The sequence below is a fragment of the Trichechus manatus genome, unplaced genomic scaffold (genome assembly GCF_000243295.1).
Source record: "Trichechus manatus latirostris isolate Lorelei unplaced genomic scaffold, TriManLat1.0 scaffold00184, whole genome shotgun sequence".
Taxonomy (NCBI): domain Eukaryota; kingdom Metazoa; phylum Chordata; class Mammalia; order Sirenia; family Trichechidae; genus Trichechus; species Trichechus manatus.
Window position 1 is genome coordinate 4,618,902 of NW_004444120.1, and position 8,018 is coordinate 4,626,919.

Sequence of the window (8,018 nt, forward strand, 5' to 3'; positions counted from 1 at the left end):
TTCACAAGAAAAAAATTAACATCAGGTAGTTAACTTCAGAAAACATTTTTATAATCTACTTCACTAATTTTCTATGAGCAAAATGAATGAGTACAAATGAGTTGTTGTCAGGTGCTGATGAGTCATTTCAGACTCACAGTAAGTCCACAGAACATAGTAGGTAGAATTGCCCGATAGGGTTTCCCAGGCTGTAATTTTAGGGAGCAGATTGCCAGGTTTTCTCTCCCACAGTGGGGCTGGTAGGTTCAAACTGCTGACAATGTCAAATTCAAGGGCTTTTTCTTTCTTTCTTTTCCTAGGCAACACTGTTACACTTGATTTCTTTGTGTTTTGCTACACTTGATTTCTTTCTATGTCCTGTGTCACAGAACTGGATCTTGTCTTATTTTTCTGACTTTTGCCTTTTCATGTATTTATTTACATTACTATTGAGAGGACATAGTAATATAAATATGTGAAAAGACAAAAGTCAGAAAAAGAAGATTCAGTTCTGTGACACAAAACACGAAGCAATTACTATGTCCTCTCAGTGGAGCCCTGGTGGTGTAGCGGTTAAGAGCTTGGCTGTTAACCAAAAGGTGGGCAGTCTGAATCCGCAAGCCACTCCTTGGAAACCTTACAGGGCAGTTCTACTCTGTCCTGTAAGGCGGCTATGAGTCAGAAGCAACTCAACAGCAAAGACAGGCTTGGGTTTGTTTCTTTTTTTGTCCTCCCAATAACTGGCAGGGCATATCCCAGTATTACAGAGACTAACAGGAAGAGGGTAGAAGCATTAACAACTACTGAGTAAATATTATGTGCTGTGCACTATGATAGCTACTGGGACTACCAAGGTAAACAACACATATATTGTCCTAGTTACGGGGCCAACAGTCTAGAAGGAAGAACAGAAACTTAACAATTACATATAAATTATAATTTGTGGTTACTGCTACAAAGGGACATTCAAGGTGACATGGGAGCACACAATAGGGAAACAGTTCAGATTGGTAGTGCAGACAAGGTCTACAAAAAGAAATGATATTGAGATCTAGTAACTTCAAGTTAATTATTTCTCATTGTTCAGATCTCAGTTTAATCACCAAGTTCTCAGGGAACCTTTTACTGACCTCCCTGAATAGGTAAAATCCCACCATCAGATACTCTTAGCACTATAAACTCTTTTCCAAAGTACTTAATACAGTTATAATTTTTCATTTTTTTTAAATTAATTCCTAACTTTTCACTAGACTTTAAGCTCCATAAGGACAGGGACTTCTGTTTGATGACTGTTAGAATCTTATGTTACAAGAACAGCTGTTGTTAGGTGCCATCGAGTTGGTTCTGACTCACAGCAACCCTGCGTACAACACAATGAAACACTTGCCCAGTTTTGCACCATCATCGCAATCCTTGCTGTGTTTAAACCCATCATTGCAGCCGCTATGTCAATTCGTCTTTTTGAGGGTCTTACTCTTTTTCGCTGATCCTCTACTTTACCAAGCATGATGTCCTTCTCCAGGGACTGGTGCCTCCTGATAACACGACCAAAGTACGTGAGACAAAGTCTCACCATCCTTGCTTCTAAGCAGCATTCTGGCTGCACTTCTTCCAAGGCAGATTTGTTTATTCCTCTGGAAATCTATGGCATATTCAATTTCTTCACCAACACCACAATTCAAAGGCGTCAATTCTTCTTCAGTCTTCCTTATTCACTGTCCAAGTTTCGCACGCATACGAGCCAAATGAAAATACCATGGCTTGGGTCAGGCATATCTTAGTCTTCAAGGTGACATCTTTGCTTTTTAACACTTCAAAGAGGTCTTTTGCAGCAGATCTGCCCAATGCAATAAGTCCTTTGATTTCTTGGCTGCTGCTTCCATGGGCGTTGACTGTGGATCCAAGTAAAATGAAATCCTTGACAACTTCAACATTTTCTCCATTTATTATGATGTTGCTAATTTGTCCAGTTGTGGTGATTTTTGTCTTCTTTATGCGGAGGTGTAACCCACACTGAAAGCTGTAGTTTTTGATCTTCATCAGTACACATTTCAAGTCCTCTTTACGTTAAGCAAGCAAGGTTGTATCATCTGCATATTGCTGGCTGTTAATGAGTCTTCCTTTGACCCTAATGCCACATTCTTCTTCATATACTCCAGTTTATCAGATAATTTGCTCAGCATGTAGACTGAATAAGTATGGTGAAAAGACATAACCCTGACACATACCTTTTCTGATTTTAAACCACACAGTATACCCCTTGTTCTGTTCAAATGACTGCCTCTTGGGCTATGTACAGGTTCCTCGTGAGCACAATTAAGTGTTCCAGAATTCTCATTCTTCCCAATGTTATCCATAATTTCTTATGATCCACACAGTTGAATGCATCTGCATAGTCAATTAAACACAGGTAATCATCTTTATGGTATTCTCTGCTTTCAGCCAAGATCCTTCTGACATCAGCAATGACATCAATGATGTCAAGAATAGAACCAGGCATAAATAGTACCACGTATTCATTAAACATTTTATGCAAAGGAAAGAAGGAAGGGAAGTCCACAGCCTACTCTTCAATGAGTTTACTGTATTCATAAAGATACAAAATTAATTCATATTGGACCAACTGTAAATAACTAAGTCCCAAAGTATGTGGCTCTACTTTAAATCCACTACAGGTTCAAAAACGGAAAAGCCATGCAGACTGTCATAGCTCTTTGGAAGGGCTGGGACTTGACTTAGTTCTTTCAGACAGGATTTATAAAGGTCCTTGGAATAAAAACCAAAAACCCCTGCCACAGAGTCACTTCCGACTCACAGCAACTCTACAGGACAGAGGAGAATTGCCTCGCAGGGTTTCTAAGGCTGTAAATCTTTACGGAAGCAGACCGTCACATCTTTCTCCCACGGAGCAGCCGGTGGGTTCAAACCACTGATCTTCCGGTTAGCAGCTGAGCTCTTTAACCACTGTGCCACCAGAGCTGCCTGGAATACTCAAGTTTAATTCAAGATTTCCTGATACTCTTGTCCATATTTATATACACTGATTAGAAGGAAATTTCTAAATTAAGAAATAAAGAAAAATTGGCCTCTACACGAGATAAGCACTGAATTTATAGAAGTATATTACACTTCTACTACATTGTTGTATTCCAGATTTTGTTGTTGGTTGTCCTTCTTCAGTTTATACTTAGATACCATCAGTGTTGTGCTGGTAAACTACCTCTCTGGACACAACCAAACACACACAAACGCACAAGCCCTGATTTGCAGTGTTGGCCCATTTCTGTGGTATTCATATTCCCACCATGGCTGATTTCAAGCTGTCAGTCGTTGGAAGTGATTTCAAGCTAACAAACAGCCTATAAAATTCCTAAATATTCCACAATTGGCTCTCACAGCCTACAGAATCCAGCTAGAGCACACCACTACCACAATTCTAGAATTTCAAGGCAGGAGAGAGGCCTGGAATAGAATTATGAGTCTAGAGCTATTAGTTAGGACACCAACATTCAGTTAAGTCAATAGTTCACACTATTTCTGGCACCAACTGGCCTAAGCAAGTCACTCAAGCCTCTGTCTCAATTTTCTCATCTGTAAAACGGAGATAATTCCTGGTCTTCCCAGCTCACAGGACTAGTGTTAAAGATCAAATGGGATAGATGTTACATGTAAGTTTCTTCCAAAGCTGAACAAAGAAGTGTTCTTTCAAAAGAAGCTGGTTCATTCAATATATATATTGACCCCCCAGGGTTTCTGCTGATTTTGATCTGGTTTTCATTTTAAAACCACAGCAGCTGGTTTTAATGAAAAGTGATAGCCACAGCATCACATCGTTTTCGTTTTTAATTCTTCATGACAGTCAAATAAACGCATGGTTTGTGTTTTGTTTTGTTTTTTAATAGTGATCTGTCAGAATAAGAGAACATTAGAAAAGGGAATAGAAAATGTCAATTTGCTAAACTGAATTTTAAATATAGAAACTTTTTCATTTGGCAATCATGGTTTCACTTGTCACAGATGCTCACGTAGCAATATGGAGGGTTTCAAATATTTCAAGACAGCAATTACAATGTTCACCTTGCAAAGGAAACAATTATGAACGTTTATGTTTGCCTTTTTTCCTTTAGGCTTTTAAGAGACATGTCCAATTTATACTTAACAGATCATAGATATAATTTAAAAGAATCATCAACTTTTAATGAAAAAAAGGGTGTGTTTATTTTTATTAACTATTAAACAAAGCAACTTAAACACTAAACAGTTTTTCTTCATCAATTTAAATTTAAAGACTCACAACTTCAGTTAATTCTACTAAATTAACTACTTCATTCTACTAAAATCATAAACTAAAACTGTCATAATAGTTTCCAACTGATTTAAAATAAGTGTATCAAAATCCTTATGAAAACATTTTTATAAGTCATGCTTACTATAATTTCCTTTATGTTTTCTACAGAAAATAACATTCTTTGACAATTATAAGGATAGTAATGATAAATTTAAGATCTAAGTTATGCATACCAAAAATGTTAAACACTGCAATTTTCTCAGGAAAGTAAATAGAATGTAACAAACTCACTGTAAGAAGAAATGAATAAGGCTACAGTAAGGCTAAACCATCAAGTTAAATTTGTATTAGAAAGTTTTGATTCCCAAATATAAACAAATAAAAGTTTAGATCCCCCTTTCTTTCCTTTATTTTTCCTTGCATCTGATATCAGTTTTCAAACTGATGAATGAATATGTATTCATGACTCAATGTTCAAATACTATCCACCCAGCCTGGCTATGACACAACCAGTAATGAGAACTTTGATACAATGTAAAGAATGTAACCAATGTCACTCAGCATTATGGGTAGAAATTGTTGAATGTGAGGGAACCTGTTTTGCTGCTGCCTTCGAGTAATCTCCGACTCATAAAGACCCTGTAAGACAGAATAGAACCGCCCCACAGGGTTTCCAAGGAGCAGCTGGTGGATTCAAAATGCTAACCTTTTAGTGACCAGCCAACCTCTTAACCACTGCACCACCAGGGCCCATTTCACTAAAAAATGCAGTTAAAAAAAAATTTTTTTAAAGGCTACATTTAATGAGCACCTACTTCATATGACACTTTACAAACCTTATCCCATTTCATCTAGAACAACTTTATGAGGTAGGTATTAGCTCTATTTTATAGGTAAGACAGTCTCAAAGTGGTTATTTGACTAAGTGGTAACACACGAACCTAGCTGCTTAATAAAAAGCTAGTTTTGGGAAGGGACAGGGTTCACTTTATAGATAAGGGATGACACAAAAGCAATAGTGCTACTTTGTGGAATGGCTCTAGTGATTTGTAAACATACTTAGTGTTAACTGCAGAAACATGCAAAGAGGTCATCAGATCTAGAAACCCCACATATTAAAAATTACTTTTAAATATAATATTGAAAATGCATTCGTTATGCTGAATCTAGCTTTAAGTAGTATCAATTTTCACTGGTTAGATATTTAAATGTTTATTTGTATTACTGTCTTGGGTTAATATTTGCCATATTTGAGACATTTTATAAATAGGAAAGTGAATCTTTTGAGTACTTCATACCTATGCAAATACCATATGATATCCATAAGTTTGCCCTGATCATTTGCATTTCTTCAATTATAATTAAATATATATAAGGGGGGAGGAGGAGGTAAGTCTCCAATTAAAGTGGAAGTCTACAACAAAAATAAAATATGGTAGGAAAGGGAACAATATCCAGAGAGAGAAAAAACTGTCTCAGCTTCTCTCTATGCCAGGCCCCCTGCCCCACTGAATCAGACCCGGGGGGTGGGTGTGGGCAGAAGTGGTAGCTGGATCAGATCTTGAGCTGTTTCTCAGTTAAGTCTGCCATTAAATTTCACAAATGATATGGGGAATTTTAACTGAAGTCTCCATATATTTACTTATTTATGAGTCTTCTTTTTATGTGTATCTTCTCTACATAGGCTTGAATAAAATCTATCAAAATTTTTCTCTCTCTGATTGTACTGTTTCCATGATTAATTTACAGATAGCCTTACATGTGACTGCTACACTACGCTGATTTCTGCGTGCACATGTTCTTTATCAGCGGAAGTTTCTAAGCACCTGTAACGTAGCTGATCAGTGGATGTGGGTGAGGCCACCTTCTCACCACCACCTCCGCTCTTCAAGTGCCGTTCACTCCATCACAAGAAGTTGACGGCTATTTAAAACTGCAGATTAATTATTTGGGGTATTTCTTATTTTAAATAAGCTTTTCATTTTTGAATAGTTTTCGATTTACAGAGAAGTTGTAAGGATAGTACTGTGAGTTATTTTATACTCCATGCCCCGTTCTCCTACTGTTAACATCTTACATTAGTATGGTATCTTGGTCACAGTAATGAACCAATATTGATGTGATATTATTAAAGTCAATACTTCATTCAGATATCCTTTCTTTTTTGACTAACATCTTTTTTCTGTTCCAGGATCCCATCTAGGACACCACATTGTATTTAGGCCTCATGTCTACTTAGGCTCCTCCAGATTATGACCGTTCCCCAGAATATCCTTGCTTTTGATGATTTTGACAGTTTTGAGAAGTACTTGTCAAGAATTTTGTAGGATGTCTCTCAACTGGGGTTTTTCTGATGTTTTTCTCATGATTAGACTGGGGTTATGGATTTGGGGGCGGAAGATCACAGAGGTAAGGTGCCATTCTCATCACATCATATCAAGAGGACATGCCATTAGCATGACTTCTCACTGTGATGTTAACTGTGAACACCTGACAGAGGTAATGCTGGTCAGGTTTTTCCACTAGATAAAGTCACCTCTCCCCCAAACTGTACTCTTTGGAAGGAAGGCACTACTTGCAGCCCACACTTAAGGGGTAGAGAGTTATGCTCCACCTCCCTGAGGGGAGAGTATCTGCATAAATTATTTGTAATTCTTTTTATGGAATACTTGTTTATTTTACCTCATTCATTAATTCATTCACTGATTCATTTTGTGGAGTTTATTTTATTTTACTGAACGGAAAAGATGGAAAAGCAAAGAAAAGATCAGATTGATCAAACAGAAACTCTCAATTAATCCTCACTGTAAAACTCCTATTTTATGGGGCTCAGACAATATCTGAACTAAACATTAGTTCTGTGCTGAGTATAGAAGAGTTAAAAAAAGAGGAAGCTAAAGAGGAAGCAAGTGAATTCACAGCATGGAAGAGATCCCAGCCCTTAACAAAGAGTCTTGGCTAACACAACCAAATTAATTATCAGAACTGTAAGAAGTAAACACTATCTCAGAAGTTCAAGTCTCTCCAAAAGCAAAAAGCTGCTGAATATGGATTCTCAGAAGAGACAGAAAAATATTGACTGTGGGCACTTTCTCCCAAGATAAGACTGAAACTAGAACTTTCTGTGTTATTCAGTTCACAGGAATAATATTTTAGTAAAGAAATCCATCCTGCCTACCCTGACCCTCACTCCCCAGTAACTTTTTTTCAAATCGCTACTGTTTTGTAAGTAAGTCTTGAGAATTGGTATTCATTGATATTCTACAAATTTAAGTGAAAAGACTCTGAAATAAACTATGTGTTATTGAGTAGTGTAAAAGAACAGCCTCTGAGAAAATTAGGACCTCATATGGTGTATTTTTATTTTTAGATATTCTTTTTCCAGAATAAGGCTGTAGTGCCACATGCTAAATTACTACAGTTCAACATATTTTACAAAGTGAAACAAGAACTACATGAGGCCTGATGTAACCTGGCTGGGTGGAAGCATAAAAGTATGCTCTAAAACAAACTCTAATGAAAGACTGAAACTCTTAAATTCAAATTTCATTCTGTTGTGGAGCCCTAATATATGGCATAAACAGAATACAAACCATAAGTAACAATACACAAACACCAGAAGAGAAACTAGATAACTGGGGGCTCCTAAAAATCAAAAACTTATGCTCATCAAAAGACTTCACCAAAAGAGTAAAAAGACAACCTACAGACTGGGAAAAAATTTTTGGCTATGACAAATGCGATCAGCGTC

The 8,018-nt window shown here is 37.0% G+C and overlaps 1 protein-coding gene across 1 annotated transcript in view; it reads right to left on the bottom strand.

The window, feature by feature from the left end:
- EPS8 (EGFR pathway substrate 8, signaling adaptor) overlaps positions 1–8,018 on the bottom strand; it is a 125,824-nt gene that overhangs the window by 80,158 nt on the left and 37,648 nt on the right. The gene's annotated exons all lie outside the window — the stretch shown is intronic.